We start from the raw sequence: 7,862 nt of genomic DNA on the forward strand, positions 1-7,862 counted from the left end.
CTCCCATCCAGTTTTGTGTCGTCTGAAAACTTGGATATATTACATTTAATTCCTCATCTATCTCGTTAATATAGACGGCGAATATCTGGGGTCCCAGCACTGATCCCTGCGCTGACCCACTAGTCACTGCCTGCCACTCAGAAAACGACCCGTTTATTCCTACTCTTTGTTTCCTCTCAGCCATCCAGTTCCCCATCCATGTCAGTGCCATTCCCCAAATCCCATGTGCTTTAATTTCACACGCTAATCTTTTATGTGGGATCTTATCGAAATCCTTCTGAAAGTCCAAATACACCACATCCACTGTTTTTCCCTTACCTATTCTATTAGTTATATACTCAAAAACTTCCGGTAGATTTGTCAAGCATGATTTCCCTTTTGTCAAACAATGTTGACTTTGCCCGATCCAGTCATTACTTTACAAGTGCTGTGCTATTCCATCTTTTATAATGGAATCTTGCATTTTCCAAACTATTGATGTCCGGCTAACAGGTTTATAATTCCCTGTTTTCACTCCACCTCCTTTTTTTAAATAGCAGGGTTACACCATCTGTCCTCCAATACTGTATATCCTTTAAGTAACGGTCCCCAATCAATCATTGCCAACTCGTCCCTCATACCTTCATAATTACCTTTATTTAGGTTCAGGACACTGGTCTCGGAATCAACTTTCTCACTCTCCACCTTAATCAACAATTCGAACATGTTAACGTCGCTCTTCCACAAGGGACCCCACTCAACAAGATTTTTGACTAATCCTTTCTCATTACGCAGTATCCAGTAAAGAATGGCCTGTTCTCTAGTTGGTTCCTCAAAGTATTGTTCCTTAAAAAACATCATGTACGTACTCCAGGAATTTCTCCTCTGCAATATTATTGCTAATTTGTTATTTCCAATCTATATGTCGATCAAAGTAACCCAAAATTACAGTGGCACCCTTATTGCATGCATTGGTAATTTCCTGTTTAGTATCATCCTCGACATCACCACTGCTGTTTGGGGGTCTATATCGAACCAACACCAACGTGTTCTGCCCCTTAGTGTTTCTGAACTGCACCCATACAGATTCCACATTGGGAATCTCTGAGCTAATATCCTTCCTCACTATTGCATTGATTTTCTCTTTTACTAACAACGCTTCTCCACTTCCTTTCCCTTTTTGCCTGTCCTTCCTAAATATTTAATGCCTTTGAATGTTCAGTGCCATCCTTGGTCACCCGGCATCCATGTCTCCATAATTGCAACTGTATTGTATCTATTTATATCTATTTGCGTGGTTAACACTACCTTATTGTGAATGCTCCACGCATTGGGATACAGCGCCTTTAGGCTTGTCTTTTTAACATTGTTAGTCATCTCATCATTCTTTTACACTGTGGCCCTATTTGTTTCTTTCCCATGATTTCTATGCCTTACACTTTATTGTTTCCTGTCTTTCACTTCCATACTTGTTTCCTCCTCCTCAGTCTCTCCGCTCAGGTTCCCAACCCCCTGCCATTCCAGTTTAAATCCTCCGCAACAGGACTAGCAGATGCCCCTGTGAGGTCATCAGTTCCTGTCCTGCCTGAGTGCATCCGTCCCGCTTGAGCAAGTCCCACCTTCCCCAGAACCGGTCCCGAAGTGCAAAAAATCTAAATCCCTCCCTCTTGCACCAATTTTTCCAGCCATGCATTCATCTGGTCTATTATGCAGTTCCTATACTCACTAACACGTGGCACAGGAAGTAATACTGAGATTACTACCTTTGCAGTCCTGCTTTTTAATTTAGTTCTTAACTAATTCAATTCATTTTGCACGAACACATCCCTTTTTTTAAGCTACGTCGTTGGTACTGACATGCACCACGCACCACACGTTATTCACCCTCCCCCTGCAGAATGTCCCGCAGCCGCTCCGGGAAATCTTTAACCCAAGCACCATACCATCCTGAAGTCTCGTTTGCGGCCACAGAAACGCCTGTCTGGTCCCCTTACTATTGACTCACCTTTCACTATGGCTCCTCCAGTCTTCCACCAGCCCTCCTCCCCAGCTGTTCAGCGGAATTATCCTTGGTGCCATAAACTTGGCACTTGGTGCTTTCCCGTGGGAGGCCTTCCCCCCAACAGTATTCAAGGTTATATATCAGTTTGAGAGGCGAAAGGTCAGAGGGGACTCCTGCACTACCAATCTGCACCTACGTCTCTGCCTGGTGGTCAATCATCCCCTTTACGGCCTGTGAAGCCAATACCAGCGGTGTGACAACCACGGTATCGCTTCCTCTCTATCTCTCTATCTATCTCTATCTATCTATCTATCGATCTATCTATCGATCTAACTATCTATCTATCTATCTATCTATCTATCTATCTATCTGTCTATCTATGCATTGATCTACCATGTGACTCCATATTTCTTGAGTATCCATCTATCTTCCTGTTTGTCTCTCTACCCATCTATCTATCTGTCTACAACATCTGTCTATTTACCTGTCAGTCTGCCTATCTATATCTATCTATTTTGTGTCTCCATCTTGCTTGTGCCTCCACTTGTCTTCCTGTCCCGCATTTCTATCTGCCTATCATCTCACTCTCTATTTAACTGTCCGCCCATCCATCCATCTATCTATCTATCTATCTATCTATCTATCTATCTATCTATCTATCTATCTATCTATCTATCTATCTATCTATCTATCTATCTATCTATCTATCTATCTATCAATCGATCTATCGATCTATCTATTTATCTACAAGAAATGCCGGAAATACTCTGCACGTTTGGCAGTATCTGTGCAGAGAAAAGCAGAGTTAACGTTTCCGGTGAGAGACCCTTCGTCAGAACTGGCATATGTAAGACATGTAAAAGGTTATCGGATAAGGTCACAGAGAATTACTGACCAGAAGGCCAGGGATAAAATGCGGATGTTATGTTAATGGTGCGCTGAAAGTCAAAGTGACAGGATGTGATTGACTACAAAGCACAGAGCCCAACAATCAGAAACATTAAAAATACATTAAAAAAACAGTGGGCAAGCATATTGGAAACAAACTAAACAAACAAACCACGGTGTGTGTGTGTGTGTGGGGGTGGGGGGGGGGGTTGTTGCGGGGTGTTGTTGGATCCTCGGTTGAGGAAAAGGAATACATATCGGAAGCACTGTCGTGGAAGGTAGCATCATCAGAGCAGATGCGTCGGAGATGGAGAAACTGTGAGAATGGAATGGAGTCCTTACAGGAGGCAGGGTGTGAAGAAGTGTCGTCGAAGTACCTGTGAGAGCCAGTAGGCCTGTAATGAATATTCGGAGACAGTCTATCCCCAGAGATATAAATAGAGAAGTTGAGGAAGGGAAGGATAGTGTCAGAGAATTACCATGTGAAGGTGAGAGAAGGGTGGAAATTGGAAGCAAAGTTAATAAAGTTCTCTAGTTCCGGGCAGGAGCAGGAAACGGCACCGATACAGTCATCAATGTACCAGAAAAAGAGTTGGGGGAGAGTGCCTGAGTAGGACTGGAACAAGAAATGTTCAACATATCCCACAAAAAGACAGACACAACTGGGACCGATGCAGGTACCCACAGCAACAACTTTTACTTGAAGGAATTGAGTGGAGTTGAAGGAGAAGTTGCTCAATGTCAGAATAAGTTCAGCTAGGTGGAGGAGGGTGGTGCTGGATGGGGACTGGTTGGGCCTCTTTTTAGTTTTTAGTTTTAGAGATACAGCACTGAAACAGGCCCTTCGGCCCACCGAGTCTGTGCCGACCACCAACCACCCATTTATACTAATCCTACACTAATCCCATATTCCTGCCACATCCCCACCTGTCCCTATATTTCCCTACCACCTACCTATACTAGGGGCAATTTATAATGGCCAATTAACCTACCAACTGTTCAAGGAACTGTACTCCTCTGTTCAAGGAAGAAGCGGAGCGCCCCCAAACCGTCCTGGTGGGGGATGGAAATGTCGAGAGATTGGACGTCTATAGTGAAGAAGAGGCGGTTAGGGCCAGGAAACTGGAAATTGTCAAAATGACATAGGACGTCAAAAGAGTCACGGATGTAGGTGGGAAAAGACTGGACCAGCAGAGAAAAGATAGAGTCAAGATAGGAAGAAATAAGTTCAGTGGGGCAGGAACAGGCTGAAACAATAGGTCTGCTGGGACAGTCCTGTTTGTTGATTTTGAGAAGGAGGTAGAAGCGGGCTCTCCTGGGTTGCGGGATTATGAGGTTGGAAACTGTAGAGGGAAGATCTCCAGAGGAGATGAGATCAGTGACAGTAGCCTGATGTTCGGTGGTGGGGTCATGGTCCGAGGGAGGCAGGAAGAAGTGTCTGAGAGTTGGCGCTGAGCCTCGGCAAGGTAGAGGATGGTACGCCAGACAACAACATCAACACCCTTATCTGCAGGTTTGATGACCATGTCGGGGTTAAACGTGAGAGAACGGAATGCGGCAAGTTTAGAGGGGGGCAGGTTAGAGTGAGTGAGGGGGCAGAGAAATTGATACGGCTAATGTCTCGCTGACAGGGGTCAATGAAAAGATCAAGAGCGGGTAATAGGCCAGAGGGAGGTGTCTAGATAGAGGGGGGAATGCTGGAGGCGGATGAATGGGCCCGCTGGCCGGGATGGGGTTGGGGGGGAAACTCATGGTCAAAGAAGTGACCACGGAGGCGAAGGCGACGGAAGAAGAGCTCAACATCATGCCAAGCTGGGAATTCATTGAGATGGGGGCGTAAGGGGATAAAAGTGAGTCCTTTGCTGACTACCTGACCTGAAACGTTAACTCTGCTTCTCTCGGCACAAATGCTGCCAGACCTGCTGATTATTTACAGCATTTCCTGTTTTTATTCTGGATTTCTGGCATCTGCAGTGTTTTGTTTTTATTATCCATCCATCTATCGATCCATCTTGCTATCTGTCTTACAATCTGTCTATCTGTCTATCTATCTATCTATCTATCTATCTATCTATCTATCTATCTATCTATCTATCTATCTATCTATCTATCTATCTATCTATCTATCGATCTATCTATCTATCTATCTATCTATCTATCTATCTGTCTATCTATCTAGCTATCTATCGATCTATCTATCTGTCTGTCTGTCTGTCTGTCTATCTTTCTGTCTATCTGTCTATCGATCTATATATCGATCTATATGGAACCAACCAGAGAGCACGTTAGACTTGGCATTGTGTAATGTGACATGATTAATTAATGATCCAGAGTAAAGGCATATCTAGCTCGCAGTGACTACAAAGTGTTTGAATTTTGAATCCAGTTTGAAAGAGAGAGCAGTTGGTCGAAGACTAGTATCTTAAACTGAATGAAGGACAAATATTTTTGTATGAAAGCTGAACTGGCTGAATGAACAAGGCTGCTAGGCTAGCTGACAGATCAATAGAGAAGCAGTGGCAGACATTTAAGGGGATATTTCAGAATACTCAGAATATGTTTCTGCCTACTGTAAAGAAAGATTCTAAGGGGAGGACCCACCATCCGTGTTTAACTGAGGAAGTTCAGGAAACCATCAAACTTAATGAAAAAGCTTATAAGTGTGCAAAGATGAGTGGCTGGTCAAAATATCAAGAATGACAGAGCATGACTGCAAGGTCAATCAGGAGGAAGAAATTAGAGCATGAAAGGAGGCTAGCTAAAAATGTAAAAATGAATACCAAGAGTTTCTACAGGTATTTAAAAAGGAAAAGTGTAAGTAAAGTGAGTGTTGTTGCTATAGAGAGTGAGAATGGAGAGTTAATAGTAGACAATGAGGAAATAGCGGATGAAATGAACAAATACTTTAATTTACGTTCACCATAAAGGATACAAAAACATTCCAGTAATAGCGGCAAATCAGGAGGTGGAAGGAAGAGAGGAACTGCTGAAAGTACAATCATCAGGAAAGCAGTACTGAGCAAAGTGATGGAGCTGCGGGCAGACAAGTCCCCGGGTCCTGATGGGCTTCATCCTAGGGTCTTAAAAGAGGTGTTAAAGAGGTAGGAGACTTGATTGAAGTACAGAAGATCCTGAACGGTCTTGACAAGATAAATATGGAACGGATGTTTGCTCTTGTGGGTGAGCCCAGAACAAGGGGGCACTGTTTGAAAATTAGGGGTCACCGTTATAAGACAGAAGCAAGGAGAGTCTGTTTCCTTTCACTGGGTTTTGCGACTTTGCAATTCGGTGCCTCAGAAGGTGGTGGAGGCGTGGTCATTGAATATTTTTAAAGCAGACGTCGATAGATTCTCGTTAGGCAATGGGATGAACGATTATCGACTGTCGATGGTAGTAAGGATCCGAGATGGAAATCGATCATCTATGATCTTATTGAATGGCGGAACAGGTTTGATAGGCTGAATGGCCTACTTCTGCTCCGAACTTGTATGGTCTTTTAGTCGCGGGTTTAGAAAATGCTGTTTTAGGAGCCTTCGTGCGTTGCTGCAGTGCATCTTGCATATGGCACTCACTGCTGCCACTGTGCATTGGTGTTGGAGGGAGTGAATGTTAGTGGATGGGTTGCCGATCAAGAGGAGTGTGTTGTCCTGGATGGTGGTGAGCTTCGTGAGTGTTTTATAACTGCACCCATCAGGGAAAGGGGAGAGTATTCCGTCATAACCCTAAATATTTCCTTGTAGATGGTTGACAGGCATTGGGGAGGCATGCGATGAGTTATGTGCTGCAGAATTCCTAGCCTCTGACCTGCTCTTGGAGCCACGGCATTTATGTGGCTGGTCCAGTTCATTTTCTGGTTAATGGTATCCCCCAGGATGCTGATAGTAGGGTTTCAGAAATGGTAATGCCAGTGAATGTCAAGCGGAGATGTTTGAATTCTCTCTTTGTGGAGATGGTCATTGTCTGGCACTTGTGTGGTGCAATTGTCACTTGCCACATATCAGCCCAAGCGTGAATGTTCTCCATGCCCTGATGCATCTGGGCACGGACTGCTTCAGTATCTGCGGAGTCGTAAATGGTGCTGAGTATTGTGGAATCATCAGTGAACATCCCCACTTCTGAACTTACAGTGGAGGGAAAGCCAGGACTGATCTTGGTCACTCCTTCCCCTCTTACTATCTCTGTGTACCCCTTCTCTGTGTTGTTCCCACTCTCTATGTTGTTCTCCTCCCCTGTGTGTCGTCTTCGCTCTCTGTGTACCTCTCCTTCTCTCCATCCCCACACACTCTCTCTCTCTCTCTGCCCCCTCGATCTCTGCCCCCTCTCTCACCCTCTCTCTCCCGCCTCTCTGTATTTCACTCTGTTCCCTCTCTCTGTCCCCCTATTTCCCTCCCTGCCTTCCTCGCTCTCTGCCCCCTTAATATTGCAAGCCCCTGACAGGAAGGCTATTTGTCTCGTACCAGCAGTGTTGGAACAAAAGAGAACCAGTAGTTGCTTCCCCAATTCACAGAAGAAGTGGTCAGAACAGAGCAGTTTTAGTCATAGAGATATACAGCACAGAAAGAGGCCTTTCAGCCCATCGTGTCTGTGTTGGCCATCAAGCACCTATCTATTCTAATCCCCTTTTCCAGTCCTTCGACCGCAGCCTTGTCTGTTATGGCATTTCATGTGCTCATCTAAATACTTCTTAAATGTTGTGTGTGTTCAGGCCTCTACCACCCCTTCAGGCAGTGTGTTCCTGATTCCAAACACTCTCTGGGTGAAAGATTATTTCCTCAAATCCCCTCTAAATCTCCTGCCCCTTACCTTAAATCTATGCCTCCTGGTTATTGCCACCTCTCTTAAGGGAAACGTTTCTTGCTATCTACCCAATCAATGCTCCTCATAATTTTGTATACGGCACTCAGCTCCCCCATCAACCTTCTCTGCTCTGAGGAAAACAACCCGAGCGTTTTCAGTCTCGCTTCATAGCTGTAATGCTCCAGCCCAGGCAACA

This window comes from Heterodontus francisci, unplaced genomic scaffold (genome assembly GCF_036365525.1).
Source record: "Heterodontus francisci isolate sHetFra1 unplaced genomic scaffold, sHetFra1.hap1 HAP1_SCAFFOLD_54, whole genome shotgun sequence".
Taxonomy (NCBI): Eukaryota; Metazoa; Chordata; class Chondrichthyes; order Heterodontiformes; family Heterodontidae; genus Heterodontus; species Heterodontus francisci.